The sequence below is a fragment of the Felis catus genome, chromosome A3, assembly GCF_018350175.1.
Source record: "Felis catus isolate Fca126 chromosome A3, F.catus_Fca126_mat1.0, whole genome shotgun sequence".
NCBI lineage: Eukaryota > Metazoa > Chordata > Mammalia > Carnivora > Felidae > Felis > Felis catus.
This window is the reverse complement of record NC_058370.1, coordinates 82687728-82704186: the sequence shown is the minus strand read 5'-3', so window position 1 is coordinate 82704186 and position 16459 is coordinate 82687728. Positions and strand designations below refer to the sequence as shown.

Sequence of the window (16459 nt, the reverse complement as noted above, 5' to 3'; positions counted from 1 at the left end):
ACTTTACAAAGGCTTATTTTTAATAAGCATTGATTCTTTTGAAATTCCCAATGCATCCAGGCAAGATACCTCATGTTAATGAGGCTATTAGTAGGAAAATTAAAATGTGAAACCTCTGAAAATGTATATGATGTACAAATTTGTGAATAAGAGAAACTTAAAACTTTTTAAAAATTTCATTGGACAATTTGTAAGATGTAATTTTAAAACATTAAAAAATATTCACAAGGCTACCGCTGTAGTACAATTATTCTAAATTTTTTGTGTGTCGCTTTTTACTTACATAAATAATTCTTAAAGAATGATCATAATGGGGCACCTGGGTAGCTCAGTCGGTTGAGCATCCAGCTCTTGATTTTGACTCAGGTTGTGATCTCACAGTTAATGGGATTGAGCCCTGTTTTGGGCTCCACACTGACAGCATGGAGTCTGCTTGGGATTCTCTCTCTCTCTCTCTCTCTCTCTCTCTCTCTCTCTCTCTCTCTCTCAGCCCCTCCCCTGCTCATGTTCTCTTTCTCTCAAGAGAAATAAACCCTAAAAAAAGAACTTTCATAATAGTTTTTCGATTTCATGTTCTGCTTTTTAATGTTTCCAAGTCTTTCTGATTATAATTTTAATTTCTTATATTTCATTCTGTTGATACACCATAATTTACTGAACTATTCTAATATTGTGTACTTAGGTTATTCTCACTTTTAAAAATATACCATACTCAGTGTTGGAAGGAAAGCTGTATTAATATTTATTTTTGCTCTGCTTCAATATTTTCTTTGGGATAAATTGTTAGAAGTGAAAATTACAATAAGATAGCATGAGCTTCCACTTTTGCTTTATATGGTCTTACTGTTTCCATAGGGTTTTATTATGTGTATCCCTGACCTGATATATAAATTAGGTAACAATTCCTGGTCTATTTCAAAATGCCTATCTAGACTCTTTCAAAAACACTGTTTAGAAGTGCCTGGCTGGCTCAGTCGGTAGAACATGCAACTCTTGATCTCAGGGTTGTAAGTTCCAGTCCCACCTTGGGTGTAGAGATTACTTAAAAATAAAATTTAAAACAAACAAACAAAAAACACTGTTCATATTTACAAATCCAAAAACCGACCCTTGAAAAGCAGACTATAACAGTAATAAAGAACAGGAATTCTTCTCATTTGCCTAAAGTGTTAACATTACGAATGTAATTAACTGATGTATTGATTTTGTTTCGGGGTTTTACAATTTTTATTTGCATATTTAAAAGTTGTTCATTCTAATTATTAAAATCATTTGAACAACAAAATGCCACTCCGATTAAACTGCATTTTATAGCCTGCAGGACACCTTGGACCAGCTTGGTTTTTACTCTAGATTTCATTGTTGTCCCATCCGGCTTCTTCCTTCACCACAATACAAGTTCTTTTCTTTCCCAGCCAGTCAGATGGGAGAAGCCGGCCCGGCCTTGCTCATCAGTAGTTCTTGGTTCTTTGATATGAAAAGGGGACAACCCTTTAGACTTGATCCACGCCCTTTGCATCTTACAAAGTTAAACAGTTAAAAGAAGTAAAATAAGGAGGCAATGCTTGTGGAATGTACAGCACACGCCTCATTACCATTCGCCTGCTGGCTTCTCCTAGTCAGCCGTTTCTTTTGAAGGCAGTGGAGTTTTCTCTTGCATTTCTGTCGTCTTCAATTTCGACTTACTGAATGTCTCAATCTCAGCCATATCAGGTTTATCAGGCAGGGTTGCATAGGAAATGGAGTGAGGTGCACGATGGAGTCAAGTCCCATCTGGGCAGTGGCTGCCACTGCGTCTTAACTGATGTATTAATTGTAAATTTTCTTCTTTCTTTGACAGAATAATGTACATTATCCCAATTATCCCAATTTTGTGAAATGTATCCTTTCTTTAGAAAATCCATCAATTACCAAATGATTCATTTTAACAGCTCACCTTTAGCCTCCAGAGCTGGCTTTATGTTTTAAGGGTGTTGGAATTCCTTCCCTCCAACTAACCAGGTTTTTGTTTGTTTTTTTTTTTAAGTTTATTTATTTTGAGAGAGAGAGAAAGAGAAAGAGCATGAGCAGGGGAGGAGCAGAGAGAGAGGGAGAGAGAGAGAATCCCAAGCAGGCTCCGTGCTGTCAGTGCAGAGCCCCACTCAGGGCTGGAACTCACAAACAGTGACATCATGACCTGAGCCAAAATCAAGAGTCAGAGGCTTAACAGACTAAGCCATCCAGGTGCCCCACGTAACTGGGTTTTTAAATCCTAACTGATTTAAACTTTTTTTTTTTTTGGATGTTTATTTATTTATTTAAAAAATTTTTTAACATTTACTTATTTTTGAGACAGGGAGAGACAGAGCATGAACAGGGGAGGGTCAGAGAGAGGGAGACACAGAATCCGAAACAGGCTCCAGGCTCTGAGCCATCAGCCCAGAGCCCGACACGGGGCTCGAACTCACGGACCGCGCGAGATCATGACCTGAGTCAAAGCCGGCCACTTAACCGATTGAGCCACCCAGGTGCCCCAATGTTTATTTATTTTTGAGAGAGAGAGAGAGAGAGAGTGTGTGTGAAGACGAGAGGGGGAGGGGCAGAGATAGAGGACGACACAGAATCTAAGCAGGCTCCAGGCTCCGAGCTGTTAGCCCAGAGTCTGGAATCACTGCGAGATCATGACCTGAGCCAAAGTCAGAGGCTTAAATGACTGAGCCACCTAGGCACCTCTTAATCCTAACTGATTTCAAGCACCCCTTTTGGGGTTATGTAAATAAGGTTCATTATATACAAAAAACTTTTATACTACCTTTTAAAAATAATTTTTAAAAATTTTTTATTTATTTCTGAGAAATAGAGGCAGAGCACGGTCAGGGAAGGGGCAGAGAGAGAGAGGGAGACCAGAATCTGAAACAGACTCCAGGCTCTGAGCTGTCAGCACAGAGCCCGATGCGGGGCTCGAACTCACAAAGTGTGAGATCATGACCTGAGCCGAAGTCAGACGTTTAACTGATTGAGCCCCCCAGGTGCCCCTATACTACTTTTTAATTTTACATAATAAAATGCACAGATATGAAGTGTATATTTTGATAAGTTTTGACAAACACATAAACCTACATAAACCATACCCCAAAAACCCCAGAAAGTAACTCCTTCTAGTTAGTGCTCTCTTTCTCCCCTAGCCTCCTGAAACAATCACCCTTCTGATTTCATTCTGGTAACTTTGTTTTTCTAGAACTTTATATAAATGGAATCATTCAGTAGGTTTGTTTGCCTCTTTAGTTCAGCATTAAAAAAAAATTCACTCATATTGTTGCATGTTATCAGAAGTCTATTCCTTGTTGTGCTGAGTAGTATTTCACTTTATGAATATATTATACTTTATCTGTTTTCCTGTGAATAGACATTTAGATTGTTTCCAATGTCCTACTACTGTGAGTAAATCTGCAATGAACATTCATGTACAACTCATTTTGTAGACATGTGTTTTTATTTCTTTTGAGCACATTCCTAGAAGTAGAATAGTTGGGTCATGGGGTAGGAATATGTTTAACTTTATGAGAAAATAATCAACTCTGACAAATAAATAAGAAAAAGAAAATTGTATAGAAGAATCAGGGAAAGACTTGAACAGATTTTATAAAGAAAGAAATCCAAATGGCCAATAAATATGTGAAAAGATGTTCTGTTTCATCAGTTATCAAGGGAAAGCAATTTAAAATTACAATGTGATCCTCTATAAAATTCGAGTGTGATATATTATACACCAGAGAGACTGAGTTAAAAAGATGGAAAATACCAAGTATTAGTGAGCACATGGAAAGAAAGAATTCTTTCATACTACCAGTGTTGAGTGATAAAAATCAGACATACAAAGGGGCATTCTGTATGATTTTATTTCTATAAAGTACAAAAAACCAGTCAACATTAATCTATGGGTTTGAAATCAGCATAGAAGTTATCCCTCTGTGGGAGCGAAGGTAGTGACTAAACGGAAACATGATGAAGCTTTTAGAATAGTAATGTACTGTTTCTGGATCCGGGTGCTAATGACATAGCTGTGCTGTGTTTGGTTCATGAAAATTTGCTGAGCTCTGAACGCATGATACATGCATTTTTCACTATGTATATGTTTCAAAAAAAGTTTTAAAAAATACTACAATGTAATATAACCACATACCCACCAGAACAGCTAAAATTAAAAAGATATAAAATAGGGGCGCCTGGGTGGCTCAGTCAGTTGAGCGTCTAACTTCGGCTCAGGTCATGATCTTGTAGTTTGTGAGTCTGAGCCCTGCATCTGACTCTGCACTGACAAGCGTGGAGCCTGCCTCCCTAGGAGAGAGAGAATAAGTAAATACAATAAATAAACTTTAAAAAAGTACTTAGGGGCGCCTGGGTGGCTCAGTTGGTTGAGCATCCCGCAGTTCGTGAGTTCGAGCCCCGCATCGGGCTCTGTGCCGACAGCTCAGAGCCTGGAGCCCACTTCAGATCCTGTGTCTCCCTCTCTCTGCCCGTTCCCTGCTCATTCTCTGTCTCTCTCTGTCTCTCAAAAATGAATAAACGTTAGGGGGGGAAGAAGAAAAAAAAAAGAATAAACATTAAAAAAAAAGTGCTTAAAATTTAAAAAAGATATAAAATACTAAGTACTGGTGAAGATCTGCAGCAACAAGAATGCTCACACAATCCCCTTGGAGAACTGTTTGGCGGTATCTACTAATGTGAAAAATATGTAAGCATATGTGTATATGTCATTTTGTGAATATTACCCAGGAATTCCATTCCTAGGTATACATATTCTATATGCATTCAATATGTAGACAACGGTTTAAGAGTGTTCATAGCAAAAGTATCCATAATAACCAAAAGCTGGAAACTGCCCAAATACCCATCAACGGTGGAATGGATAAGTAAATTGTGGTATACACATATGGCAGGAGCTATGTATCAATGAGAATCAACAAACAACAGCTGTGTGCAACACGTAGATGAACTTCACAAACCTAAAGTTGAGAACCCAGGTATCAAAACGTATTAGTCCATTTATATAAAGTTTATTTTTTTTAATTTTTTTTTAACGTTTATTTTATTTTTGAGACAGGGAGAGACAGAGCATGAACAGGGGAGGGTCAGAAAGAGGGAGACACAGAATCGGAAGCAGGCTCCAGGCTCTGAGCTGTCAGCACAGAGCCCAACGCGGGGCTCGAACTCACGGACCGCGAGATCGTGACCTGAGCCGAAGTTGGCCGCTTAACCGACTGAGCCACCCAGGCGCCCCTGTATAAAGTTTAAAAAGAGGCAAAACTAATCTGATATCAGAAGGGAGGGAATGACTAACTTAGGGAGCGTTGTGACTGGTACCAGTGACAACAGGGTTCTTGGGGTTGTGATAATGTTCTGTTTTATGGTCTATGAGCATTACATCAAAATGAGAACTTCCTAGAAACTCATCAAGCTGAACACCAATGATGTGTGTGTGTGTGCGTGCGTGTGTGTGTGCACGTGCTGTGAACTTTTCTGTATGTTATATGTCAATGAAAATTTACTTTAAAAATTCCCAAGGAAGGAGAGGGTCCAAGATGGCTGTGTAGGGAAATCCTGAGCTCACCTTCTCTGTTCAACATCCCAAAGTTACAACTACATTTTGAATAATTCTTTCCTAAAAAGACCTGAAGACTAGCAGAATAGCTCTTCCACTACCTCTTCCACAGGAAAGGAAGGAAGGAAGGAAGGAAGGAAGGAAGGAAGGAAGGAAGGAAGGAAGGAAGGAAGGAAAAGAGAAAGAGAGAGAGAGGAAGGAAGGAAGGAAGGAGCAAGCCATGTCAAAACAAGTAGGAGGGGCAGAAAAGTGGTCTTGTCAGGACCCCCACCCCTAGTGTAAACTACCCACAAGAGGAAGGCATAGCACAAATGCATGGCTCCTCTCTGAGGAGTGAGGGGTTTGAGCCCTACTTCAAGCACCCTAGCCTGTCAGACCTGGATCTGAAAAAGCGAGCCCCCAAATGACTGGCTTTCAAAACCACAGAGTAATATCTGAGAAAGCGGGAGGGCTGTAGGAAATGGAGACTCCACTCTTGAAGGGCTCACACACAGACTCAGTTGCTACAAGTCCCAATGTGAAAGCGGTAGCTTGACAAGTGCCTGGGCCATGTGTGAGGAGACTCACTGACTGGAAGAGCAGGGGTCTGTTGGAGATCTCTCTAAAGACAGAGGTGCTAGCAGGAACTTTTTTTTTTTTTTTAACTCTCTTTCTCCTTGCTAGCCCAGTGCTGGGAGATGCCATTTGGGGCACTCTCAATCCTCCTCGATAACATGGTTCACCGCATCCCAGTGTTCTCCTGAGGCCCCACCTTGCCAGACTTGGCCCAGAGCTTGTCCCCTGAGGCCCCCTGCCCTGCGAAAGCCAATGGACAGGCACACCATAGCCAGGTGCTCCTCCACTGCTGCCCTGCCCCACCAGACCCAGAAGGTGCATGCACTTCGTACAGAGGACACCCTTGAACATCTGGCACTGATTGCCAGAGGGGCTGGGACTGAAACAACTGGAGAGACAGAGCTTGGCAGCCTCCCACCCCCAGAGCACTGCACAGACATCTGACTGAAACACACCTGCTAGTGTGTGTTTCACCTTCCAGGGACCATGCCTGCAAGAACGGAAGAGACAGATGCTTTGTCTAATACATAGAAACAAACATAGAAAGCCAGGAAACTGAGGGGACAGAGGAATACGTTCCAAATGAAAGAATGAGACAAAATCTCAGAAACATACATTAATGAAACAGAGATAAGTAATCTACTTGACAAGGAGTTCAAAGTAATGGTAATAAAGATGTTCACTGAACTCAGGAGAAGGATGGATGAACACAGTGAGATCTTTAACAAAGAGGTAGAAGATATAAGAAAGTTACAAACAAAAGTTCCAGAACTGAAGAATACAATAACCAAACAAAAATTGCACTAGAGGGGCACCTGGGTGGCTCAGTTGGTTAAGCATCCAAGTTTGGCTCAGGTCATGATCTCATACTTCATGAGTTTGAGCCCCACATCGGGCTCTGTGCTGACAGCTCAGAGCCTGGAACCTGATTTGGATTCTGTGTCTCCCTCTCTCTCTGCCCCTGCCCTGCTCGTGCTCGGTCTCTGTCTCTCTAAAATAAATTAAAAAAAATTTTTTTTTTAAATGCACTAGAGGATCTCAACAGCAGACTGGATAAAGCAGAAGGACAGAAAAAACTTCCAACTGAGAATTCTCCACTAGCAAGGTTATCATTCAGAATCGAAGGAGAGATTAGGAGTTTTCCATATAAGCAAGAACTGAAGGAGTTCACCACTAAAATGGCCTGAGAGGAAATGTTCAAGGAAATTCTTTGAGCTGAAAAGAACTAGCACTAATTAACAACAACAACAGCAATAACAAACCACCTAAATATCTAAAGGTAAATATATAGTAAAGGTAGAGAATCAGTCACTTATAAAGCAAGTATGAAGGTTACAAGAAAAAAAACTGGTAAAATTAACTAAAACTACAATAATTAGTTAAGAGATGCATAAAGTGAAAAGATGTTAAATGTGACATCAAACACATAAAACATGGTAGGGGGAGTAAGTACATAGAATTTTGGAATGTGTTCAGATTTAAGTTGCTGTCAACTAAAAAATACACGGTTATATACATAGGATAAGATATGTGAACCTCACAGTAACCACAAAACAAAAACTAAAGATAAAGCAAAATGTAAATACACAATAGAAAATGAGAAAGGAATCTAAACAAAACACTAAAGAAAGTCATCAAACCACAAGGGAAGAAATAAAGAGGAGGAACAGGCGAACTATAATAAAAGCCAGGAAACAATTAACAAAGTGTCAAGAAGTACACACCTATCGATAATTACTTTAAATGTAAATGAACTAAACTCTCTGATCAAAAGACAGAGTGGCTGAGTGGATTAGTAAAAGAAGACACATCTACATAGTGCCTATAAGAGACTGACTTCAGAAGCGAGGACACAAACAGACTGAAAGGGAAGGGATGGAGAAAGATATTCCATGCAAATGGAAATGAAAACAAAAAACATAACAGGAATGGCTGAGTCAGTTAAGCATCCAACTCTTGATGTCAGCAAGGTCATAATCTCATGGTTCGTGAGTTTGAGACTCACATCGGGCTCCAGGCTTACAGTGTGGAGCCTGCTTGGGATTCTCTCTCATTCCTTCTCTCTCTGCCCCTTTCCCACTCATGCTCTGTCTTTCTCAAAATAAAGAAACTTTAAATAAAGAAAAATAAAATGAATAAAATATTTAAAAAAAAAGACTACAATAAAAGACAAAGAGGGAAATTAAATAATGATAAGGGGTCAATCTGGCAAAAAAGATATAAGATTTATAAATATATATACACCCAAAATAGGAGCACCAAAACATATAAAGCACATATTAATGGACCTAAAAGGAGAAATTGACAATGATACAATAATAGTAGGGGACTTAAACACCCCCACTTACATCAATGAATAGATTAATAAGGAAAGATCAACCTTAAACAACACATTAGACCAAATGCACTTAATAGACATATATGGAACATTCCATCCAAATGCAGCAATTTACACATTTTCCTCAAGTACAAATGGAATATTCTCTATGATAGACCACATGTTAGATGACAAAACAAGTCTCAATAAATTGAAGAAGACTGAAATTTTATAAAGTGTCTTCTCCAAACACAATGGTATGAAACTAAAAATAAGTTACAAGATGAGCGCTAGAAAAACCACAAAAATATGGAGATTAAACAACATGCTACTGAACAAGTGGGCCATTGAAGAAATCAAAGAAGAAATAAAAATATAGAGAGAGACAAAGAAAAACAGATATACCAAAATCTGTGGGATGCAGCAGAAGTGGTTCTAAGAGGGAAGTTCATAGCAACATAGGCCTAAATTAAGAAAAAAGGAAAATCTCAAATAAACAATCTAACTTCTTATAGCTTAAGGAACTAGAAAAGACAAACAAAGCCCAAATTTAGTAGAAGGAAAGAAATAAAAAGCAAAAATAAATAAAGTAGATACTAAAAACAAAACAAAACAAAAAACAGATCAATGAAGCTAAAAGCTAGTTCTTTAAAAATATAAACGAAATTGACAAACCTTTAGCTGGACTAAGAAAAAAAGAGGGCTCAAACAAAATCAGAAATTATAGAGGAAAAGCTACAACTGATACCACAGAAAGACAAAGGATTATCATAATTATATGCCAACAAACTGAGCAACCTAGAAGAAATGGATAAATTCCTGGAAACATACAGTATTCCAAAACTAAATCATGAAGAAATAGAAAATCTGAAAAGATTTGATTACTAGTAAGTAAGTGAGGGGTAATAAAGGGCTCAGTAATAAAAATGTCCCAACAACCAAAAGTCTTGGTTCACTGGTGAATTCTACCCAACATTCAAAGCCTTAATATACATCATTTTCAAATTCTTCCAAAAACTGAAGAGAAGGAAATGCTTCCAAAGTCATTTTATGAGGTCAGCATTACCCTGATAGCAAAACCAGACAAGGACACCACACACACACAAAAGAGAAGTACAGGCTAATATCCTTAATGAACAGATGCAAAAATACTCAAAAATAACAGTAAACTGAATTCAACGACACATTTTGAGAAGCATATATTGTGATCAAGTGGGATTTATTCCAGGGATTTTAAGGGTGGTTCAACATCTGCAAATCAATCAATATAGTATACTACAGCAACAAAATGAAGGATTAAAATCATATGATCATCTCAATAGATACAGAAGGAGCACTTTGACAAAATTCAACATCCATTTACCATAACCGCCCCCCCCCCCCAAGTTGCTATAGAGAAAACATACCTCAACATAATAAAGGCTATGTGTGACAAACCCACAGCTAACATTGTACTCAATGGTGAAAAGTTGAAAGCTTTTCCTCTAAGATCAGGAATAAAACAACAATCCCAGTCTCGTCACTTTTATTCAACACAATACTGGAAGATGTAGTCACAGAAATTAGGCAAGGAGAAGAAATAAAAGGCATCTATATTGGAAAGGAATAAGTAAAGCTGTTATTATTTGCAGATGACATGATACTTACTACAATAAAACCCTAAAGACTCCATTTATTAGAACTAATAAATGAATTCAGTAAAGTTGCAGGAGAGAAAATCAACTTACAGAAATCAGTAGCATTTCTATACACTTATAATGATAAATTATCAGAAAGAGAAATTAAGAAAACAATCCCACTTACAACTATATCAAAAAGAATAAAATACCTAGGAATAAATTTAACCAAGGAGGTAAAAGACCTATACACTGAAAATTATGAGATACTGATGAAGGAAATTGAAGATGACACAAATAATTGGAAAGATATTCTGTGCTCATGGATTGGAAGAATATTGTTAACATGTCCATACTACAATTCAATGTGGTTCCTATAAAAATTCCAATGGCATTTTTCACAGAGGTTGAACAAATAATTCTAAAATTTGTAGGAAACCACAAAAGATCTAAATACCCAAAGCAATCTGGAGAAAGAACAAAGCTGGAGGTATCCTGCTCTCTGACTTCAAGCTATATTACAAAGCTATAGTAATCAAAACAGTATGGTAGTGGCATAAAAACTGATACACAGATCAATGGAACAGAATTGAGAGCCCAGAAATAAATCCACACATATACAGACAAGTAATTTACAATAAAGAAGCCAAAAATACACAATGGAAAAAAGATGTTCTCTTCAATAAATGGTGCTGGGAAAACTGGACATTCACATACAAAAGAATGAAACTAGACAATTATCTTACACTATATACAAAAATGAACTCAAAATGGATTAAAGAATGTAAGATTTGAAAACATAAAATTCCTAAAAGAAAACATATATGGTGAGACCCTTGACATCAGTCTTACTAATATTTTTATGAATCTGACCCTAAAGGTGAAAGGGGGGAAAAAAAAAGCAAAAATAAATAAGTTGGACTACATCAAACTAAAAAACTTCTGCATAGTAAAGGAAACCATCTTCAAAACAAAAATGCAACCTCCTGAATAGAATAAGATATTGGCAAATTACATACTCAATAAGGGGTTAATATCCAAAATGTATAAAGAACAAGTTAACAACAAAAAAAGCCCAACAACCCAATTTAAAAATGGGCAGAAGATCTAAAGAGACATTTTTCCAAAGAAGACATCAGATGGCCAAGTTGTTCAGAAGTTGTTCAGAATCACTAAATTTAGGGAAATACAAATCAAAACCATAATATCACCTCACACTGGTTAGATTGGCTATCATCAAAACGACAAGAAATAGGGGCACCTGGGTGGCTCAGTTGGCTAAGTGTCTGACTTCGGCTCAGGTCATGATCTGGCAGTTTGTGAGTTTGAACCCCACATGTGGCTCTCTGTTGTCAGCGCAGAGCCCTCTTGGGATCCTCTGTCCCCCCTCTCTCTGCCCCTCTCCTGCTCACTCTCTCTCAAAAATAAACATTTAAATAAAATAAAATAAAATAAAATAAAATAAAATAAAATAAAATAAAATAAAATAAAATAAAATAAAATAAAAACACAAAAGGCATTTAGGGGTGCCTCAGTGGTTCAGTCAGCATCCAACTCTTAATCTCGGTTCCGGTCATGATCTTCCAGTTCACGAGATTGAGCCCCATATTGGGCTCTGCACTAACAGCACAGACCCTGCTTGGGACTCTCTCTCTCTCTCTCTCTCTCTCTGCCCACACTCTCTAAACAAACAAACAAACAAACATTCTTTTAAAAGGCACTTATATTTTCTGATTGTAAAAGTGCAACAGGCAAATTATAGACATTTGGGGGAAACGCACAATGAAAGTACATTCCATCACTTGCAGAAAATATTTCCTTGCTATCATCTTTATAGACACAAAATACACATAACCGGGGACCATGTTGTACACGTTTGCTTTCTGAAATATATTAAGCACATTTTCCCACATCAGTAAATAATCTTCAAAACCATGAAAAAAAAAGGCCCTCAGATCGGAGATCCAATTTGACTTAAACCTTACCCAAATGCTATCTTGTCTCTTTGGATCACTCTTCTTTTGTCTTTCAGGGTTATCAGAAAAATCATAGTGCCATCAAAAAGGGAAGGTATCTATTGCTCCTTGCAGCAATGTGAGCATAATACACACATGAGCTCTAGATAGTCTGGTGACACAACATTAAGCTTTGCCATCAGTGTGCAAAAGCTGACTAGTTTGCAAAAATAGAATAAAATGCAGTTTTGCAGTGTCACGTGGCTTTTACCCCAGTTAGAGAAATTATTAACTCAGGCACTCTGCAGTACAGGGGGTTTGACTAACCTTGCCAACTTAGCCAGGCAGCAAAAGAGGAGCCTGTGGCAGCCATCTTCTCTGAAGGAACAAAACAAAGAGAAATAATCTGGTGCAGAGTTCCAGGCACGACGTGCTCCCGTCCAGCTGTTGGTTCTCTGACTAAACATGGCTTCCCTCTGATCATTAAGGGGAAAAAACATCTTCAAGAAAGGATTTCAAGTGACTGGAAAGAAAAGCCCAACCAAAATATCCCTTTTCCCTCCTCAAGTGGGAAACTTTGGGGGAGGGGGGGGGGGTTCAGTAGGTTGTTGACTTATCTACTACAAAATGTCAAAAAATGAGCTAAGGAAAGTTTAAATGTTTTATCTGCTCCCAAAATGAACTTTCCCTGCTCATGGCCGGCAGCAATTTCTGGGTCCACGGACACCTTCTTTGGCAGCTGCAAAGAATAATGCGGCTCCCTTCGTGATGCGAGCTTACTCGGCCAGCAGGGGGCGAGCGGAAACAGTCCCCTCCCCCTCCCGGCCCGAGGACTTCAATGAAGTCCCATATCTAGTGCGCGCATCCCGTTTGTGGCCGCCCGGATTCACCTACCCGAAGGGAACCAGGGTGAAACTGCCTCGGATACTTAGCGCAGCTCTCCACAGCTTCACAAATTAAGCATAAACTCCATGATTCTTCAAGATTGGCTCCAGATGACTGTTTCAGTCAAAGTGGATGGTTTATGTTGGTTCTTGTTGGGGAAGTGCAAAGGCAGACCCAGTATATTGCAAGAGTCTGGGTAGTGGGGACAGTGACAGTTTAGTTTAGCAACCACACTTTCTCCATCCAACTTCGCTGTTAAAAAGTCTATTGCTTTTGAGGGAGGACCCCATGTGAAGAAGCAAAGAAAGCCAGCGTTGGCCAAGAAATATAAAACCCCCAAAATGGCTTTCTCTGGTATTCAAATTTAGGCAATTACTTGCAGCTCTTCTCAGCACTCATCCCTAGGTCTTGTTATCACCTGGAAAGAAACTAGACTACTTTCAGAACTGCCACACTTTTCAACTACCATCAGATAAAAGTCATAGTTTAAAAATCCTCATCTGATTTCATTTCACCAAATGGTTAATATTTTTCTACTTCCTGTTAACAAAATATCAAATGCTAGGCTAGCTGCTGGACTAATCATATTTAGAGGTATAAACATTTCTTTTTCATCAGCTATATAGGAAATGTTTGAAGACAAAAGTGGCTCCCCTATAGCTTCCCGACCTGCATAGGAAACTCTAAGTGTAAGCCAGGGTATTTGTACGTGTCCCATGCCGTGTCTGGAATATGGTGCTTTGCAAACAAATCTAAATTAGAATAAAATAAAATAATAAAACATTAGAAGAAAATATGAGAGAATATTTGTATAACCTTGGGGGTGTGGCAGTCTTCTTAAGCAAGATGAGAAACCCAGAAAAAGTAAAGGAAAACAACAGAGGGGTGCCTGGGTGGCTCAGTCAGTTAAGTGTCCGACTTCGGCTTAGGTCATGATCTCACGGTTCGTGAGTTCGAGCCCCAAGTTGGGCTCTGTGGTGTCAGTTCTGAGCCTAGAGCCTGCTTTGGGTTCTGTGTCTCCCTCTCTTCTCTGCCCCCTCCCCCATTCATGCTCTGTCTCTCAAAAAATGAATAAACATTAAAAAAAAAAAAAAGGAAAACAATAGACATGTTCAACTACATAAAAATTAATACTTTTTTTGCAAGGCAAAAGAAACCATAACCAAAGTGAAAAGGTGAAGAAAAATGTTTGCAATAAAAATGATGGAAAATGGTAAATACCTTAATAAACTAAGCCTTCAACAAATTAGTAAGAGACAACACAATAAAAATGAGCCAGTGTTATGAAAAGGCAATTCATAAAAGAGGAAATAGGTGAAAGTGCTCAGTTTCATTGAAAGTCATGAAAATGCAGGAATATAAATAGATGCATGAAAAGTATAAAAATACCCAACTTATGAGGGACTATCTTAGGGCCCAGGGACCTAAGGGAGGTTAACAAGCTTGGGATTGGAAGTCAAAATGGCTTTCAACTTTTTTTTTTTAATGTTTATTTATATTTGAGACAGAGAGAGACAGAGCATGAGCAGGGGAGGGGCAGAGAGAGGGGGAGACACAGAATCCGAAGCAGGCTCCAGGCTCTGAGCTGTCAGCACAGAGCCTGACACAGGGCTGGAACTCACGAACTGTAAGATCATGACCTGAGCGCAAGTCAGACGCTTAACCGACTGAGCCACCCAGGTGCTCCAACATGGCTTTCAACTTTAACTGTAATGCTGTATTTCTTCTCCTAAAATATATTAGGATTTATGGGGAATGTGGCAAAATGATAACCATTAACCAACCTGAGTTGTGTCTTTTGGTTAAAATGTAAGTGCATTTCTGTTGAGCATATGCCCAAGAGTAGAATTATAAGGTCATAGGCTACACGTTGGTCTAGAAATGTTCTCTTTCTTAATCTGGGTGTTGGCTATAGGGGTGTGCTCAAGTTTATGAAAATTCACTGAGATATACACTTATGATATGTGCATTTCAATAAAAAATTAAACAATAACAAAAAGTATAAGGCAACAACACTTCACAGCCATCAGCGTGGCTAAAATAAAACAGTAGAAAATACCAAGTTCTGACAGGGATGTATAGCAATTGGGTTGCTCATGTATTACAAGTGGAAATATACCTCTATACAATCCCTTTGCAAAAGTGACATATTCTACAAACAGTGAAAATATGTGTACTCCATGATCGGACAATTCCAGTGATAGGTAGACCTACTTAGCAGAAATTTGTCTATATGGTTACCAAAAGACAAGGGTTAAGACTTATGAGATGCCACTTTTTTAATATATTTTTAACGTTATTTGCGAGAACTTTGGCATTTAAAAACTGTATATATTTAAGATGTGCAACTTGATGTTTTGATACATTGTGATACCATTCTTAAACCATCGGATGGGAGGGGAGAAATTACAGAACATCAAAGACATGAACTTCGGACAAATTTATATATATTATTAACTTGGTGGGATATCCCTGAGAAGTTAAGTGAAGAAAGCAAGTTGTATATAAACTGACCTCATTTTTGTAAGGATAAAATCAAAGACAAAACCCTTTTTATTTGCATGTATGCTTGTAAGAGCAAGAGACTATGAGTAAGTTAATCAAATCAAAATTTTAATATAGAAGGGAAAAATTAAATGGGGAATGAGGAGACAGGTGATTAGCTTTTTCTTTAGTTATGTCTGTATTGCCTGACTTGCTAAACCTAGAATTTTTTTAAGTTTATTCATTTATTGGGGCGTCTGGGTGGCTCAGTCGGTTGAGCATCTGCCTTCAGTTCAGTCATGATCTTGCGGTTTGTGGGTTTGAGCCCTGTGTCGGGCTCTGTGCTGACAGCTCAGAGCCTGGAGCCTGCCTCAGATTCTATGTCTCCCCCTCTCTCTGCCCCTCCCCTGCTCACGTTCTGTCTCTTTCTGTCTTTCAATAATAAATAAACGTTAAAAATTTTTAAAAAAAAAGTTTGCTCATTTATTCTGTCTTTCAATAATAAATAAACGTTAAAAATTTTTTAAAAAAAAGTTTGCTCATTTATTCTCCCCTGCTATGTCATAGAGAGTTGACATAGCAGGGGAGGGGCAGGGAGAGAGGGAGACAGAGAATCCCAAGCAATCTGTGCTAACAGCACAGAGCCCAATACAGGGCAACCCACAGACTATGAGATCATGACCTGAACCGAAGTCAAGAGTCAGACACTTAACCAACTGGGCCACCTAGGTGCCCCAAGAATTGTTTTGAAGTAATTATTTTTGAGATAATTCACATACAATAAAATTTGCCATTTTAAAGTATACAATTCAGTAATTTTTAATATGTTCACAAAGTTGCACAAGCATTGCCACTACCTAAGGACATTTTAATCATTTCCCTCCCTACTCTTGTAAAAAACAGGTACCCATGAGTAGTCATTCCCCATTCCTCCTGCCTCCCAGCCTCTGGCAACCACTAATCTACTTTCTGTCTCTAAGGATTGCTTATTATGCACATTTCATTTAAGTGGAATCACTTTATATGCATGTGACTTTTTGTGTCTGGCTTCTTTCCCTTGGCATGT

At 38.5% G+C, this 16459-nt stretch overlaps 1 pseudogene; it reads right to left on the bottom strand.

The window, feature by feature from the left end:
* Window positions 1-12751, bottom strand: part of LOC101091687 — a 47259-nt pseudogene extending 34508 nt beyond the window's left edge.
* Between the last annotated feature and the right edge of the window lie 3708 nt (window positions 12752-16459).